The sequence below is a fragment of the Tachysurus fulvidraco genome, chromosome 24, assembly GCF_022655615.1.
Source record: "Tachysurus fulvidraco isolate hzauxx_2018 chromosome 24, HZAU_PFXX_2.0, whole genome shotgun sequence".
NCBI lineage: Eukaryota > Metazoa > Chordata > Actinopteri > Siluriformes > Bagridae > Tachysurus > Tachysurus fulvidraco.
Window position 1 is genome coordinate 4150635 of NC_062541.1, and position 7500 is coordinate 4158134.

The 7500-nt window shown below is 39.5% G+C and overlaps 1 protein-coding gene across 7 annotated transcripts in view; it reads left to right on the forward strand.

Moving 5' to 3' along the window:
- Positions 1 to 7500, forward strand: part of LOC113660587 (class I histocompatibility antigen, F10 alpha chain-like) — a 73810-nt gene that overhangs the window by 59940 nt on the left and 6370 nt on the right. For 3 of the 7 annotated variants that reach the window (XR_007139349.1, XR_007139350.1, XM_047807659.1), the window contains exon 1: positions 6191 to 7500. This exon is cut by the window's right edge and continues 702 nt beyond it. The exons of 1 other annotated variant lie outside the window; for it this stretch is intronic. The gene's annotated coding sequence lies outside the window, so the exon portion shown is untranslated. Of the gene's footprint in view, positions 1 to 6190 lie in introns of those variants that run through there. 3 more of the 7 variants (XM_047807661.1, XM_047807662.1, XM_047807660.1) reach the window with 3 other exon arrangements.

Genomic DNA, 7500 nt, shown 5'->3' on the forward strand with positions numbered 1-7500 from the left:
ATCACACATCAGTTTCTGAATGTCTGGCTCCAAAGAGGAGAGTTTCAGTCTCATACTAGGCTCCACATTTAGTCTGTTGTGCTGTTTTGTTTTCAAACCAACCAGTGTGGAAAACCCAACTTCACAGTTGTATGTAGTTGGGAAGGGCATGAGCACTTTGAGGGCAGATTCTGCAAGCTTTGGATGTTCAGGAAGGAGCTGAGCCCAGAAGTCTGTTAAGGGCTGTTGTTTGAATGACATTTTGAGACCTCCATCTGATGCAATGTCCACAAGACTATTGCCTTCCTGTACTGAGAGCTTGGTACATTGCTCAATGATATCGCCAAACGGATTTCTGATCCACTCAAAGTCCACATCTAGCTCTGGAATGTATTTCCCCAGCTGCATGTGAAGGCCTTGTAGATGTTCCTTTATGGCTGTGACGGTGTCGTCACCCAGGGTCCCTTCAGTTTCGAGAAGAAAGTCTGCTAGAGTGGGGAAACATTCAAATTCACGGCGATCGATACGTGCGCACCAGAGCTCTAATTTGGTGCGGGCCCCTTTAATTTTGTCCTGTACAGTGAAGACTGTGACCGTTTTCCTTGCAGTGTTAAGTTGAGCGTATTGAGCATGCTGAAAATATCTGCAAGATATGCTAGTTTTGAAAGCCACATAAAGTCATGAAGTCGATCATACAGTTCATCAGCTTGGTGCAGAAATAATTTTACTTCATCGTGCAGTTCAAAGAGACGAGACAGGACCTTGCCACGGGACAACCAGCGCACTTCAGTGTGGAACAGAAGTTTTGTGTGCTCACTCCCCATTTCTTCACACAGGACTTTAAAAAGACGCGAGTTGAGGGCCTTGCCTTTGATTGAGTTGACTATTTTAACTGCCTCGTCTAAAACAGTTTTAAGGCAACTTGGCATCGCTTTCACTGCGAGCTGTTCTCTGTGAATGCAGCAATGAGTTGACACAGAGGATGGAGCAACATTACCGTTACCAGTCCCTTGTGTTTGGCTGTCATTGCAGTTGCACCATCAGTGAGCAGAGAGGAATTGTGGGAACAGTCTGCGACGGCTCCAGCGGAGGGGACGCTGCACCGGAGAGAGGCGGAGGGCGACAGCTGGATTGTGACTGGAGCGCTGATTGTAGGAAGTAGCGTAGTATCCGGAAGCGGTCCGGAAATGGAGGGAGAATTGGCTGATGAGGATAGTGGAGGTAATGAATGGAAATTGATAGAAACTCGGAAAAGAAAGAAAAATTGGGGACAAATCTCAGAAACGGAAAGTGAAAAGGGAAATCACCAGACAAGAAGGAGGAAAGAGGAGTATAAAGTTTTGCTGAAGTTTGCTACCGAGTCCTTAAATGTCATAAACCCATTGAAATTAACAAAAGCACTTAAAGAAAAATTAGGAACAGTTGAAAGTATGAAGACATTGAGGGATGGCAAACTGATTTTGTTCTGTACAGATGATAGACAACAAAAAATGGCCCTGGGACTAAAATCACTCCTTGGACACAAAGTAGTATGCTCAATCCCAGAAGAGAAGACTTGGGTTAGAGGTGTAATAACAGGGATCCCAACTGATGTTTCAGCTTAGAAAATCTTAAGAAATATATCTGGGGCAACAGTAAAGGATGTCAGGTGGCTCAAGTGCCTTAGAAATAATGAGAAGACTGACAGCCTCTCAGTAATGTTAAACTTTGATGAGAACAAACTGCCTGAGAGAGTAAATTTAGGCTTTATGAGCTACAATGTCAGGCCATATGTTCCCCCGCCACTAAGATGTTACAAATGCCAAAAATTTGGCCACGTAGCGGCAGTTTGTAAAGGAAAACAGAGATGTGCACGGTGTGGAGGTGAGCATGAATATGGTAAATGTGGGCAAGGTATTAAACCAAAATGCTGTAATTGTGGAGGAGAGCACAGTGCAGGATACGGAGGTTGTTCAGTAAGGAAGAATGCAGTGAAAATACAAAATATCAGAGTGGCAGAAGGAATATCATATGCTGAGGCTATAAAGAAAGTAAAACAAGCACCCAAAGTAATTGAAACAAGGACAACAGTACCACAACAAAAGGCAGTGGTGAAAGAGCAAAGTAAAGAGAGTGAAGTGATTGTTGATAAAGTCTCATTCGTAGCATTCATAGCAGAAGTGGTGAATTGTTCCGCCCAAACTGAAAGCAGGACAGAGAGAATTAAAATCATTATTAGAGCGGCAGAAAAGTACTTGGAGTTAGAAGAAGTTACAGTAGATATGATAAATGAAAAGCTTAAGTCACAAACAGTAATCAGTCCGACAGAAAACAGTCAAACATGTGGTGGTACATAATGGTGTTAACAATAATGCAATGGAATGCAAGAAGTTTAATTGCCAGTGGTCAAGAATTCAAAAAATTTATCACAAATCAAGTATATAGTCCGGACATTATATGTGTTCAAGAAACGTGGCTGAAACCTCAATTAAATTTTTTAATTCACGGTTACATTTCAATCAGAAAAGATAGAAACGAAGGAAATGGTGGTGGGGTAGCAACATTTATTAAACAAGATTTGGGTATAGAAAGTTTGAGGTAAATGGGGAGCAAGAGGTTGTAGTGGTGGAAATATGGGAAGGTGTATATAGTATTAGAATAATTAACTTTTACAATCCATGTGACAGGTTAAGCAAGGATAAGCTAGAAAATATTGGAGGAAAAGGAAGTAATAAAGTGGTGTGGTGTGGTGTGGTGATTTTAATACCCACAACACGTTATGGGGGAGTACAAACACAGATAGTAATGGACTGATTGTAGAAGACATGCTCGATTGGGGAGGATTAGTGTGCATCAATGATGGTGGCTATACAAGAGTTGATTTGTCACAAGGAAAATATTCAATATTAGACTTAACTCTAGTCTCTGAATGTTTAGCAAGAAAATGTGATTGGAAAATATTGAATCACAGTACAGTTGGGAGTGATCATTTCCCTATCAACAGTACGATCGGTTTAGATGTAGCACAAATTGTGACGGAAAGAATGCCGAGGTGGAAATTTAAATCAGCCGACTGGGACAAATTTAAAGAGGTGTGCAGTAACAGAATGTCAGAAATTAGTAAGTCTATGGACGATGTAGAGGACTTCAATTTTAAGATATGTGAAGTTCTTCAAAGTACCTCTATAGAGGTAATAGGTAAGAAGAAGGCTGGTGTCAGGAAGAAAGCCGTCCCATGGTGGAATGAGGAGTGTAGTGAGGCAATTAGGAAAAGGAATAAAGCGTTTAAGAAAGTTAGAAAATCATTCAATTATAATGAATTTATTCAGTATAAAAAAACACAGGCCATAGTGAGAAGAGTAATACGGACATCTAAGAGAAATTACTGGAGGGAATTTTGCAGCAATATTGGGGAAGATATTGAAATAAATGAAGTTTGGAGTATGATAAGGAAAATGGGAGGAAAACAAAGAAATAGCAGCATTCCTGTTTTAGTATATAAAGATAAACTAGTCATATCAGACAGCGAAAAAGCAGAGGTTCTAGCAGAAACATTTACTAAAGTGCACAATAGTTCAAATCTGTCAGATGAAATGAGGAGGTATAGGGAACATATCCTGAATAAGTACCCTCGACTACTGAAAGAAAAAGGACCATCTGGATGTACTTTAGACTCAGAGTTTACTCTATATGAGCTGAAGAAAGCACTTGCAGGAGTTAAACAAACTTCACCAGGAAGAGATGATATCTGTTATGAAATGGTAAAACATCTGTCAGAGTCATCATTAAGTATAATCTTAAGTCTTTTTAATAAGGTGTGGGAGTCAGGGAAGTTACCAGCTGACTGGAAGCATGGTGTTATAGTACCAATAGCAAAGCCAGGCAAAGAGCATACCCAACCAAATAATTACAGGCCCATTGCATTAACTTCAAAACTTTGCAAACTAATGGAACGTATGGTAATGAGCAGATTGGTGTATATCATCGAGAAGAATAACATTTTATCACCATATCAAAGTGGTTTTCGAAAGGGCGAAACACTATGGACTCTGTGCTGTGTTTGGAAGCTGAAATAAGAAAGGCACAAGTAAACAAAGAAGTGTTAATAGGAGTATTCTTTGATGTTGAAAAAGCTTACGACATGATGTGGAAGGAGGGACTATTAATAAAATTAGAAAAAAATGAAAATACAAGGTAGAATGTATAATTGGATCAAGAACTTCCTTTTTGAAAGAACTATACAAGTTAGGGTGGGGTCTGAATTGTCTCAGATATATCAAATAGAGAATGGAACACCTCAAGGAAGTGTTAGCAGTCCCATTCTGTTTAATCTAATGATTAATGATATCTTTAATCAGATAGACACGGGGATAGGAAGATCTCTGTATGCAGATGACGGCGCACTGTGGAAAAGGGGCCGCAATGTGGGGCATGTGGAAAAGTGTATGCAGAATGCTGTTAAGAAAGTAGAAAATTGGGCTAATGAATGGGGTTTCCGTTTCTCTGTAGCAAAAACTCAGGTGATCTGTTTTACAAAAAGGAATATCAATCCAATAATGAATATTAAAATGTATGACCACCATTTGGAGCAGGTGTCAGTAATTAGATTTCTAGGAATGTGGATGGACTCAAAATTGAATTTTAGAGCACATATTCAGAAAATGATAGACAAAGGTAAAAAGGCGATAAATGTAATGAGGTGTTTATCAGGAGTTGAATGGGGGCATGTCGTCAGTCTCTTAAAATGATTTACTGTGCACTGATAAGAGCAGCTATTGACTATGGCAGTATGGTGTATAGTTCTGCATCTAAAACTCACCTGTTAAAGATTGAGGCAATCCAATCACAAGCTATGCGAATATGTTGTGGAGCAATAAGAACGTCTCCAATAACAGCAGTACAAGTAGAGATGGGTGAAATGCCTCTGGAAATCCGAAGGCTCAAATTAAAGATGAGATATTGGATCACTGTAAAGGGACACTTGGATAGTCATCCAGTTAAAAATGTTTTAAAGAATTGCTGGGAATATGAGTATAAAAGACTATCAAGCTTTGGATGGACTGCAAATGAGGAAGCACAGAATATGGGAATTAGTGCCATCAATATTGCTCCTTCTGTAGCAACTTCAGCAATTCCTCCTTGGCTTTTCCCTTTGCCAGTAGTCGACACTAAGCTATACAAAGACAAACATAAAGAAAGAAATATGTTAACAAATATAGCAGTGCAACAATACATCGAACAGTCATATTTCAGCATATTACAAATATACACAGATGGCTTCAAAGATCCTGAATCTGGAAGAACAGCATCAGCAGTATATATTCCCCAATTCAAAGTCAAAATATACAAACGCATTTCAGACCACGTATCGGTTTTTACTGTAGAGATAACAGCAATATTTCTAGCACTCCAGTGGATAGAGGAAGTACAGCCAACAAAAACAGTCATTTGTACAGATTCCCTTTCAGTTTTGAATAGCTTGCTAAGTGGAACATCAACAGCCAGACAAGATATGATCATTGAAGTGATGCAGAGCCTATTTAGAATAAGACAGTATGGAATTATGGTAAAATTCCTGTGGATACCATCACATATGGGTGTGGAAGGAAATGAGGAGGTAGACCATCTGGCTAAACTGGCCTTAAAGCATGCAGAAATTGACATTAAAGTGTCAATGAGTAAAACAGAGGTAAAAGGGATAATTGCAAAAGAAACAAGAAAGAAATGGCAGAAGGAGTGGGATAGTGGAACAAAAGGTAGACACTTTCATCATGTTCAAGAGAACGTAGGGCTAGAAAGAAGAAAGTTTGGCAACAGGAAAGAAGATGTTTTAATGTCAAGACTGCGTCTCGGACATTGTGCATTAAATCAGGGTCTATATAAAATGGGTAAACATGAAAATGGAAATTGTGATAAGTGTGGTCAAGCAGAAACAGTAGAGCATGTACTTATAGAGTGTGAAGCATATGCAGGAGCAAGAAATAAATTAATTCAAGCACTACGATCGTTTGGTATAAATGATTTCTCCCTTCGGATTCTATTAGGAAACGAATCAAAACAGTTTAGGATATTCCAGGAATTAGTTGTTTTCTTAAAACAAACAAAACTGATCAATAGAATTTAACATACAGTTGTATTAATAATTTTTTTTTTCTTCCAAACCATTATGCGCTCCACACTCCAGTCCAGTAGGTGGCGGTAAATGCACATAAAGTTGGTTTGCCATCCGCCAGTAAAAATCAGAAGAAGAAGAAGAAGAAGAAGGGAACAGTCTGCCGTCGCAGTTTCCATGAGTACTGCACGTGTGTAAGACAGATGAGTATTTCTGTTGCAGCTGGAGTTAGGCGAGCTATCTCTTAATCCTGAATCAACGTGTTATAAGTGGCGCCCGAATATTTGGTCTCTGGCCTCGGATTTATCGTGTCGTCTACACGGATGCAGAGTGATCGAAGTCGCCGCGGACACTATGAATCTCATGACAACGTGGGTGAGCGGTACAGGGTCGGTTACAGCACGTGTGAGCAGTCCGACGACGCGGCGGACATTTTGTGTTGCAGATACGAGGGATTCGTTTTCACACGTTTGTGGGTTTCTAAGGGACACGAAACAATCTCTGTATGATTTGATGCACAACTCGGACTGTGGTTTATTTTGTTAACGGGAACCGTGACTGTAAGTGAGCTGTGATTTCTTTCTCGTTTCCTAAGTTCGATCGTGGGGATTTATTTGTAAGTGCTGAATCGGAAACGTTTTGTATTGGATTTATGCTGGAATTGAACTGTTGTTGAGACAAAATTTATAAACTTTGAACTTTTCTACAGCAGGTTCCGCCATGATAGCTGCCTGGGTTACGTATGTGTGGGGCGGAGCTATCAAAACAGGGTGACACCCATTTGGGTTAGGCTGCTTCCGGTTTTGACTGACGTGCACAAGAAGCCCCTCCTCTCGAACAGTATCCATATTATATTTGTTAATGTTGTCAATGATTAGGAATTGTAGCTTCTCATCATCTTAAAGTCTCTGGAGCTTGAGGTATTATTTCACATGGTGATTTATGTCCACTCACACACCCACAGACCTCAGCTCTACATTGGCTTGCTAAAGTTTTTTTCTGATCCAGTAATGATCCTGGAGACACCTATAGTTACATCTATTAAACTATTTTTAATAGATGTAATTATTTAAATGTAATTTATGATTTTAATAGATGTAATTATATATTTTTGATATTTGTAATGGAACATCCACCTGCGTGACCTCACTTTGTTGGATAAGAGCGTCTGCCAAATGCTGTAAATATTATGGTTTCAGCTAAACCAGTTCCACTGGAAATTCATTTCAAACCAACACTAACATGAAACTAACCATGACACACCTCTATAAGTAAAGATCAGCAAAGTTCACGTGCCTAAAGTTTTCCTGTAATGTTTTCTGCAGTAATCTCTCAACAGATTACCAGTTCTAGTAAATGGGCACGACACATAACAAGAATGCTGTGTTACAGGGTAAACAACTCCTGAAGACTCTACCATGTTATCACAC